This window comes from Lethenteron reissneri, chromosome 21 (genome assembly GCF_015708825.2).
Source record: "Lethenteron reissneri isolate LAM-NWPU_2019-01 chromosome 21, ASM1570882v1, whole genome shotgun sequence".
Taxonomy (NCBI): Eukaryota; Metazoa; Chordata; class Hyperoartia; order Petromyzontiformes; family Petromyzontidae; genus Lethenteron; species Lethenteron reissneri.
Genome location: NC_083799.1, coordinates 20,908,560 through 20,919,853, shown reverse-complemented (window position 1 = coordinate 20,919,853; position 11,294 = coordinate 20,908,560).

The window sequence follows — 11,294 nt, the reverse complement described above, 5'->3', positions numbered from 1 at the left end:
AAAATGAAGTGGAATATCTTGTCTTCTTGGTTCTTTCGGTAAAGTCACGTAGAAGCGAAATAATAAAATAATAAAATATAAACATAATAAAATACAATTCTCACAGTGAGAATTGGATTTTATTATGTTTGATTTTTGTTATTTTTATTATTCTCACAGTGAGAATTGTATTTTATAATGTTTTATTTTTATTATTTTATTATTTCCCTTCTACGTGACTTTACCGAAAGAACCAAGAAGATGAATCCCTGCAGTCGCTAAAGCTTTAAATTGGAATATCTTGGTCAATAACGCTCCAGTCGCACAAGAAAAACAATTATAATTGGAAAGTTTTGGACAATGGCCGTTCTTGATACAGAGGTAGAGTGCATGCGAGTTAGACACTGCACTTTACACCGAGTCGAGGGGCATCTGTTTTTCTTGGGTTGCATTTTCTCTTTAAAGAGCTATGGTCCTCTCCAATGGAAGCTCTGAGCTGGGAGTTAAAAATACTCAGCCCTATAATGAGGAGCAGTCTTGCGAACGAACACTGTTTGTCGTACTCAAATTGTAAATGTTGTGGGTTTACTCTCCAACACACCGGTGTGCTGAACTAGTAACCAATTGTCATGTTTTGTTTACGTGAAAACCCTTACTAATTTGCTGTGTCGGGTGGTGGTGGGTTTAACGACACATTCATATTTTCGCGATGTAACCCAAGAAACTTGTATTATGTTAAGTCCTCCGTTAATGCGAATGCTGCTACGGCACAGGGTCCACTGTGGAAATGTGAAATTTGTACCTTTGGCTAAGAGCCAACAACAAAGATGAATACCAGCTGCAAGGCCATGTGTGCATGCAGACGCATCGATCTATTTTGCCTTTCATCTTTATGGTGATGAAAGTAATTATAATACGGAGCAAATAGCATTGTCTGTAGTGCCAGAATGTTGAAAAAAAACTAAAACAAACAATGTTAACGAGATCCATGCAAATATCCCCTTTCCTTTGTTCCCTTTCGTCTTTGCTTAAGAGATGATGCGACCAAATAATAATACATTTTATAACGCACACAATGTTGCGGACCGAAGACGCAATTCTGTGGCACGGAGCCGAGCTCAGTGTCAGATCGCGTTGTGCGGTTCCAGCTGCAGACATGTGCCTTTAGATGGTTTTTGAACGAAGAAAATTATGTATCGTTGCGGATGTCAATAGGGATGGCGTTCCAGATAACGGGGATGTGACGGAGAAACGACGAGAAGCAATTACAGTCCTTGTCCTGGGAGTTTCAAGGAGGTTCTGCGACACACTGCAAAGGTTTCTACAATTAATTGGAGTGTAAGGCATCAGCAGAGAACTTATGTACGGTGAGTAGCCGGATTTTAGGGCGCGGTAACAGAGGTAAGCGATCTCGAATGTAATTCTGGTCGAAATGTGCAACCATTGAAGAGCACAAAGGACACACATGGGAGTCAGAGCGAGGGTTGTGGGGACCGTGGACAACTCGGACAATGTGGTTTTGGAGGCGTTGCAGCTTATTTTGGTTGATTAGAGAGGACCGGACGAGGACTGAGTTACAATAATCGAACAGCGACCCAACGATGCTGCAGGCGAGAGTATTTGCAATGTTGGAGATGATGAGCAGACGTAGATGGTGGACGGCCCTGAGATGGTAGTTGCATGACTTGAAAACGAGGTTGACATAGGTGTCGATGGAGAAAGTGGGATCCAGAGTGACGCCGAGATTCCCGAGGGGAGTGGGAGTGAAACGAGTCTTTTCTGAGTGCCAATTAAGGTGGCCTCGGATTTGGTAGTGTTTAGGGAGAGGTCGTAATCTTGAAACCAGTGCTGTAATGCAAGCGGAAAGATAGTGAATACCTGAGTTGTTGGGAAATTTAATGGAGGCGATGAGAAGAGTGTCGTCAGCGTAGGAGTGGTATTGGATGTCAAAGCTGTCGATCAGTTGGCCAATTGGAGATGGATAGGCGGAAAACAGCAGGGGGCCCAGGACTGAGGCCTGAGGCACTCTGCATGTTAACGGAATGGCGTAAGAAAAAGTGGCTTCCCACTTTGACGGTGATACATCTGCTGGAGAGAAATGAGGAACTCCAGTTTAGTGCAGTCCCGCTGATCCTGAAGTCGGACTCGAGGCGATTGATTAGGCTTTGTGGTTCACAACGTCGAAGGCTGAGGAAATGTCAAAGCTGACGAGTAAAGCAATGGAACGGGAAGTCGATAATGGCAAGGATGTCGTCCAGGATCCTAGTCAGAGCGGTCTCTGTTGAATTATACTTGCAATGAGCCGATTGAAAGGGGCATACATTCTGTGAGGATGTGATCTGCGGCTTGAGTTGGGTGAGGGCGAGATGCTCAAGAAGTTTGGAGGTAGTAGTGAGGTTGGTGATCGGACGATAGTTAGACGGGTCATCTGGTGAAGGGGCAGTTACCCCTTCGTGTTAACGTGTTGATGTTACAATAAATGTGTTGCCTCTAAAGAACAACGTCTGCGACTCGGTTGGACTCACTACATAATGATAAGCGTGGAATAGATTTACAGTACTGCAATTATCTGTTTAAAACTTGACCAGGAACCACACGTGCGCTGTCAAGTAGACTATTTGTAGACTAAACTCTACTCACCTGTTATCTACAATCAAGGGTATTTCCCTATCCCCAGACGACCTGCTTGTCAGTTTTGATGTGGTTTCCTTATCCACCAAAGTTCCTGCACCTGACACCATCATAATCATTGAAGACTTGGTTCATCAAGGACTGAACACTGAGGTACCCCCCCTGGTGAGACACTGCTTAAGCAATACATACTTCACCTGGAATGGAACGTTCTACAAACAAACTGAGGGCACCCCAATAGGCTCCCCCCTATCTCCGGTTGTAGCCAACGTTTTTATGGAGAAATTTGAGACTGACACCATCCAGACTGCCACTCTATGCCCGACATTATGGAAGAGGTACGTGGATGACACTTTTGTCATCTGGCCACATGGCCGGCCTACTCGAGACCAATTCCTCGACCACATCAATTCCATACACCCAGCCATCAGATTTACCATGGAAGTCGAAAAAGATGGCAAGCTACCTTTTTTGGATGTCCTATAAAAAAGAGACCTGATGGTTCAATGAGCCACTCTGTCTACAGGAAAGCTACCCATAAGGATGCTTACCTAAAACCGGATTCTCACCACCATCCATCCCAGAAAAATTCCCTCATTGGTCCACACCAGAGATAGCTTTCTTTTGAGCCTCGTCTCAAACGGTGTTAGACTAGATGGCACACAGTGAATGTATCGTCACTGCAAGAGTAAAACAAAATGCAAAATTGCCATTTTCCTTTGTGTTTATTTCTCCATTGATATACAGTAGCTGAAACAATGATTGTACCTGGGCTTGTGTAAAAGTGCTGCAGCAATAAACAAAAATATGCTGTGTACGTCATAGCCATTGGATCGTGGAGTGGCGAGAAGATGACAATTGTATCCTGGGATCAATATGTGGCATTTTAATTATTATTATCCTCTCGTATAAGTGGGATTTCTCCAGGTACTCTGGTTCATTCAACGTGCCTCAAATAAATCAAATTGGTGAAACATCCCAATTCAGTCTCGATTTGAAGTTTTCGTGACTGCAGGGATCCATACTCTTTGGTTCTTTCGGTAAAGTCACGTAGGTATGAAACATAAAATACAAATTAAATCACGACGTTTCGATCGCAACACAAGCGACCGTTATCCGGTGGAACCGATACAGCAGGACTTCTGCTGATTTAGAAAGATCTGCTAACAAAAAGAGCTTATAAAGGGTTTTGGTGGTATCGGTTCCACCTAATGACGGTCGCTTGTGTTGCGATCGAAACGTCGAGATTTAATTGTTATTTTATGTTTTACACCGACGTGACTTCACCGAAAGAACCAAAGATAATTATAGATCCCATTTCAGGTCCCTCCGAGAAGAGTCGTTCGACACCGCGGCTAACCCAAATAAAGAGCGTTGTTACTCTTGAAATATCCATCATATATTGATGTATTTCACTTGTATTGGTTAAAGTACAGTATAAATAAATCGAAATATCAATTTCTTGCGATAAAAATGCCCTCTTCGGCCAATGGGCTGTTCTTTATGTCTTCCACCTGCAGAGGGCAGCATTTACTCGGATACCGGCAGCCGTTGAAGTTTCAGTGAAGTAAATAATTACATTTTGACTCAAAACTTTCGTGGCTGCATGAATTCATATTATTTGGTTCTTTCGGTAAAGTCACGTAGATAGAAGAAAAATAATAAAAAGAAAGTGAATACAAAAACAAAATAAAATAACAAAAAACAAAAACCACTAATGTAGACTGGAGCCTGGTTCTTCATCTGAATGAGTGTACTGGCAGGCTATAATGTGGACTGTAGTCTGGTTTTTAAGTTTGGTGAGTGTACTGGCAGTCTCTAATGTAGACTGTAGCCTGCTTTTTAATCTTGGTGAGCGTATTGGCAGTCTATGATGTAGACTGTAGCAATAGTTATTAAACTGAGTGCACGTACTGGCCGTCTGTAATGTAGACTGTAGCTTGGTTCTTAACCTGAGTGAGCGTACTGGCAGTCGATAATGTAGACTTATTATTTGGTTCTTTTGGTAAAATAATAAAAATAAAATAAAAATATGAAAATAAAAAACAAAAACCACGACATTTCGATCACAACACAAGCGATCGTCTTCAAGAGGAAAATGGGGAGGTCACTGAAGGCAACTGTTGATGATGGGGGTGTCCATTTGGAAGACGTCACCTGTTCACGATTATTAATGAGGGGGGGGGGGTGCTACATGTGGAGTAACGTCACCCGCTCATGATTATTAATGAGGGGGGCTGGCCTACGTGGAGTGACGTCACGCGCGGGACACACAGACATCAGACATTATTGGCTCATTATAGTAGTTTATATAGCCAGTGGCTTGCCAAGTACCATCGTCTTTGATAAATAGATTTCGTGTGAGCCAGCCGCATTAAAATAATAATCAACCACGGCAGAAGTATTGGTCCTACCGTGCTTTAAATCTACCTTATGCTCACGAACACGGTCCGAGACATGTCACTTAGTTTCCCCAATGTAACTGTTGCTGCAGATACAGTTTAGTTTTTAGATGCCGGGATATTGCATGTCGGGGATCTTGTCCTTCACAGATGTACTGTGTTAAATCGGATCTGGATCTTGTGTTTTGTTCATGATTTGGGAAATATTTTTGTTACCCCTGCTATGTATAGCAAGGTGATAGTTCTGATTGGAACCTCAGATGGCTCCTTCCTCATGGTTAGAGTGATGGCTTTGCGGATTGTGTAGTTAGAGTATCCATTCGCCTTGGTGTACGTGTTTGAGTTCACTGGTTAGGTGTTCATGGTCGGAGATACATTGAGCTCTATGGTGTAGAATTTTGATGAGGGAATTCTTCTGGGATGGATGGTGGTGGGAGTCAGGTTTTAGGTAGGCATCGGTATGGGTTACTTTCCTGTAGACAGCATGGCTCATTGAGCCATCTGGTCTCTTTTTGATTAAGACATCCAAGAAAGGTAGCTTGCCATCCTTTTCTACCTCCATGGTGAATTTGATGGCTGGGTGTATGGAATTCATGTGGTTGAGGAATTGGTTCAAAGCCGGTCGGCCATGTGGCCAGATGACAAACGTGTCATCCACGTACCTCTTCCACAAGGACGGGCTTAGAGTGGATGCCTGGATGGCGTCCGTCTCAAATTTTCCATGAAAACATTGGCTACAACCGGAGATAAGGGAGAACCCATTGGGGTGCCTTCAGTTTGTTTGTAGAATGCTTCATTCCAGGTGAAGTATGTATTGGTGAGGCAGTATCTCACCAAGGCCGGTACATAAGCATTCAATCCTTGTGAGACCAAATCTTTAATGTTTGCAATGGTATCGGGCACAGGGACTTTGAACAAAGAAACTACATCGAAATGAACGAGCAAGTCACATGGGGACAGTGAGATGTCCTTAATTGACAATACCAGGTGAGTACAGAAGAGGTGGTCTTACCAGTGAATGGCTGTAAGGTCTCAGACAGTTATCGGGCCAGTTTGTAGGTGGGTGAGCCAATGGTGGAGACGATGGGACGAAGGGGTGTACCCTCTTTATGGATTTTTGGTAAGCCATATAATCTGGGTGGTATAGCAGCAGAAGGTTTTAAGGAAAACCGTTAATTCTGTTCAATTAATGAAGCTGAATCAGTGATTATACTGTTCGTTTTTGTAACGAGGCTGTTGGTGGTATCTCTCTAGCTACCATCAATTTTATTGTTGTACACGGTTTTGTCCATGATGACCGTGGCATTGCCCTTGTTGGCTGAGAGGATGACGATATCATCCCTCTTTTTCAATTGAGATAACTCAAAACGTTCATCCTTACTGATGTTGCTGACTGTTATCTTTGCGCTTTTGAGGGTTGCAGCGATGTGTCCCAAACCCTTAAGGGTTACATCGATCTGAGCAATGATGTCATCTACTGGTATGTATTTGGGGGTGACTGTGAAGTTCAGCTCTTTAGCCAGAACTGATTTTAGACCATCGGAAATTTGACTATTACTCAGATTAATAACAACCTTGTCAACGTCTAACTTTTTATCATGGGGATCTGGTTTCTTCTTGGAAAGGAGGTTGAACTTGGAAATCAGGTTATCTTTACATTTAGCTGACATTGTAGCGGCAATTATGTTATCTACATGTTCCGAATCAGATGTAGACATTTTTACGTCAATGTTAAGTGTAATTTCAAGAGTGTCTTGTCCACATGATCTAGTTCAGTACGGAGCAGTCTAATTCTCTCTGAGATCAAGGGCCACTCAAATTAAGAACCAGGCTACAGTCTACATTAGTGTTTTTTTGCACTTCATCATTTTTCTTCTATCTACATGACTTTACCGAAAGATCCAAAGAATAAGTAAAGAATTGGCAAGAGCTATAACAGAGCACTTTTGAGTTGGTTTAACGAGTTTGGTTTTGGCTTTAATTGTATTCGGTGTTCTACATTCTACAGTGTTTGTCTCTCTGTCTGTGTGTCTGTGTGTCTGTCTGGGTGTCTGTCTGTGTACGAAACTTAGGCAGGCAAGGCTGCGTTGGCTGGGTCATGTAGCCCGCATGCCCAGCCACAGCATGCCTAAACAGCTTTTGTTCGGCCGGATCGGAGGGCGGAGGAGTGACGCTCACAACAACGAGCGGAGCGCCGGGTGGCTAAAGCACAGCAAGTTGGCACAGTAGGGGGCACAGGTGGTGCATCAGCCAGTCATCTCAGTCATCTCAGTCAGTCGACCCGTGGCACCTGGGTCTGCCCCGTGACCTCCTGCCAGCGGGCGTTCGACACTTCACGCGGCCTCAAGGTGCACATGGCCTGGCACAAGCATCGTGGTGATGTCACCGCCACTTAGTGGCGAATGGCGATTGTACGAAACTTACACGAAACTTACGAAGGATTTGGCTTGCAAACCATGGGGTTTAGGTGTAGAAAAAGTAGTCAGGTACCACACCATAAGCCCCGTGGTATTTCATTTTCCCATCAGTCAACTTTAAAGTAATGAAATAAACAATGTTGTGCTTTGCATATGTATTTATTTATTTCCTTCCGCCGCTCTGCGAGCGCCAATGCACGCGTTTGCTCCTGCGCGACAAAGCTGACCGGGGGTCGCCTCTAGCAACGCACACGCGTTCGTTGGGAGGGGGGGGGGAATTCTCTTTAACGTTAAAAATGCAAAAAAAAATACACACAACGCTAAGGTAAATTCTTCAAAGTGTAATGTCCCGCCCCCCCCACCCCAATGTGTGCACTTTACATTGACATGCCAATCTCTCCCTTTGACGCAGCTGCTGTGAGTGCGTGCGGCGACGGGACCTCTTTCCATCTCTGACCCCGCCTACTTACCCTTGGGTGACACCCACCTCAACCCTAAATACAGTCATACCTCGGTATACGACCGCTTTGGAATACGTCGAATTTGGTACACGTCGTGTTTTGACGGGGAAAAAATGTCTTGGTATACGACGTCTTGCTTGGGATACGACGCGCTTTGTTAGAACTTGTATGGGTCGGGATGAGTCACCGCATACCCGCGTATATCCCGTTCACGACTGAAAGAAAGCGCAGCTCCTCAGTCTGCCAGCGCAGTAGATCTCGTTCAGTGCACAACCCTTGCTATCAACTCCTCTCAGCAAGGTAAAGTGATGTTACATTTATTTTTATTTCAATTAATTGTAATTGATTTATGCATTCATTTTAATTTATGTATGCATTTTAGTAACAAGTAGTGTCTAAATTATTTTATACAACCCCATTAATGTATAATATGCCATGTAAAATATAATTTCTTAGACTCTGGAACGGATTATTTCCTTTCCCTTTATTTCTTATTGGAAAAATTCGTTTGGTATACGTCATTTTCGATATAAGTCCTACCTTCTGGAACAAATTAACGACGTATACCGAGGTACCACTGTATAACCTCGTGTTGCAGCAGCACTTTCCTGTTCAGCAGTTCTACTGCTGTATCTTTTCACCTGATGACGATTGCGATCGGAACATCGTGATTTATTACATTTTCTACCTACGTGACTTTACCGAACTAACCAAAGAGTATATTTATATAGCAATTTAATTGAGGACATTTCCCCTCCTTACTTTTGACTTACTTGCAACATATTGCACTTTTGTATTTTACTAAAACTGCTTAATACGTATGCTTAAGTGCTTTCTATAAAATGGAATGCAACATACATATCCACCTAATTACTTTTGAACAATGTATTTCTAGGCGTATAAATAACTTAGACATTTGAAAGGAGTTACGTTTTTTTTTTAGATGGTAATTTCTGTTATGCATTATAGTCAAATGTCAAGCCTGGCCAGCCCCCTTTTGTTTTAATACTTTAAAGTAACAATGTGGAACACACACGAACCCGTTACGCGACAGCCCAGCTTTGCGTCCTGTGTGGGCCACTTCCCGAGGGCTATTGTGTGTGTCTTTACGAGGCTGGGCCAGCAAATCATGCATAGCTATAAGCCAAAGAGGCTTTTCTCCCAATTAGCAACGTATAATACAGTATAGGATTACATGGAAACGATGTGTAGGTTGGAATGCACTGCACAGGCATTGATGACATTTATTTAACGTGTTGCGCCCGTCAAGAGAGATTAGTCAGTCACTCCAACAATGCAGTCACTCTACTCTTACTATGAGTATACCGACTATATTAACGAATGCGTTGCATTACTGGGTGGCACATGCGGCCACAAGATCAACGATTGGGTTTGCACTCACGAGGTGCTTCTCAACGCCACGGTGTCGACTTGACAAACATCGTTGTGAAATACGTATTAACAGTGACGCCAACACACTTACCATCATCAATCTCACATGGTTAGCATTATTGCCACCGCAATTATTATGAGCACTTTCGTCATCATTCCCATGACCAACATCTATAACAATACCCCATATTCAAGTGATTCTACAATACTCTCTTGGCAAGGCGCTTCTTGGGATCTTTTGCCAATTTCTCATTGAATACAATCATCATCTTTTCGTGCGAATTGATGGATTTCCAGTATTGATTTTTCCAGCTTCCAATTGTGCACGAAGACTTGTTTTGCGTGTTTTAGTTTTTAATAAATACACAATTGCCGCCGCTTCGCCGCATTAGTATTGCAAGGATACCATATCGCCTCTTCATACAATGAGTTTGACTCCGAACGCGCACCACATTCCCTCGCCCTTGAAGAGAGAGAGAACGATTGAGACGAACGAAGAGGAACCACAGACAAGCGGGAAAAGGCAGCCACGCGGTGGGACAACGCCACATCGTATCAAGATATTATCGACTGATGAATGAGTGTTTACATAGCGGGGGGGGGGGGGGGGGGACCGGAGCACCTAGAGAAAAGCTACGTGTGCAAAGAGACAACGCTCTATCACATACAGATGGAACAGGTGTGGGGGGGGGGGTCCACATTTGCTGTACTGCCTGCTCCTGGCAAGTTAGCATATGCCAACTCGATGCTCACAGGAAAGAGAGATTTATCACAGCATGTGTGGGATCCACGAACACTTGCCTCCACTTACAGGGCATGCACCACCAATTGAAGCATCGTTTGCATTGGAATTTTTCCCATACAAAGAAGCTTCTGTGCAAAACGGACATATACCGTTCTGTGTCAAAGAATAGGTTGCATTTCCTGGAAGGGGTGAAGGCTCCTCTCTAGTGGCCAGAACCCTGTGTGTAAGTCTGAACGTTACCAACTTTGAAAATTTTAACTTAAACCTTGATTTATTCTCGATAGTATATGGGCAAGTATCTTTCATATAAATTGCATCTATTTTGTGAGAATGGACATTATTTCCCCTATGGATATTTAACGAATTTCAGAACATGTTGTTCTCATCATTAAAACATAAATATAATTCACATTAAATTAAAGTATTATGTGAAACTGTTCGTACTTTTGTGGACAGCCAGCGCAACGAAGTGCTCACACGCTACGCTCCTTTCTTGTGGTAGTCCGTGTTCCCAAAATGCATTTCAGGCATTCCTCGTAAGAGTAAGACGTTAAGGGCGATCATGCGTCACGCTTCTCCACCTTTGTCAACCTGACCCCGCAGTGAGCCATATTTCTATAGCGATGCACGGTTTTAAAGGTTCAAAAAGAAACACACCGGCTTTTGTACACACGTGGAATCTCTACAGACCCAAGCAAACATGTGGTTAAATAACACATCTGGAGAACAGTTATGCGCCGACACTTCCTCATCAGTTTTGCTCATTGTGACTCTCCACGTTTTGGTTTGTACCTGAAGCGCAGTGACACTGAATCATCTGAAGAAAGGGAAAAACGGCCTCGACAGCTGTGGTATCATCCCGGCAGTCACAAGAGTGCATAAACATGTCTGCTGCCCTCATACACTACTCACTTGGCTATACTGAATGCTCACATTTAGATCGCGAGGTAGCAAATGTGGCTTTGTGGTTAGATGGTTGGCTGGTGGTTCGGTACTGTACATGGTACTCCATAAGATGCCACGAAGAAAGTTTACTTTTGCAAATGGAGACATACTTTATACATACTGTATTACCATTTATTGCAGGGTGTGTTTTTTATGAAGCTCATCAACCGAGGCACTCCACATCACACAATGATGTGGAGCGCCTCGGTTTCTTTTTGGACAAAATAAGATTTACACGTTGGGCAAACACTGCACTGCCTTGGCTTGTTTTACATGCAAGGGCCGATGCCAGTCAGAGTGAATGGAGGTAGACAGGGCAGCT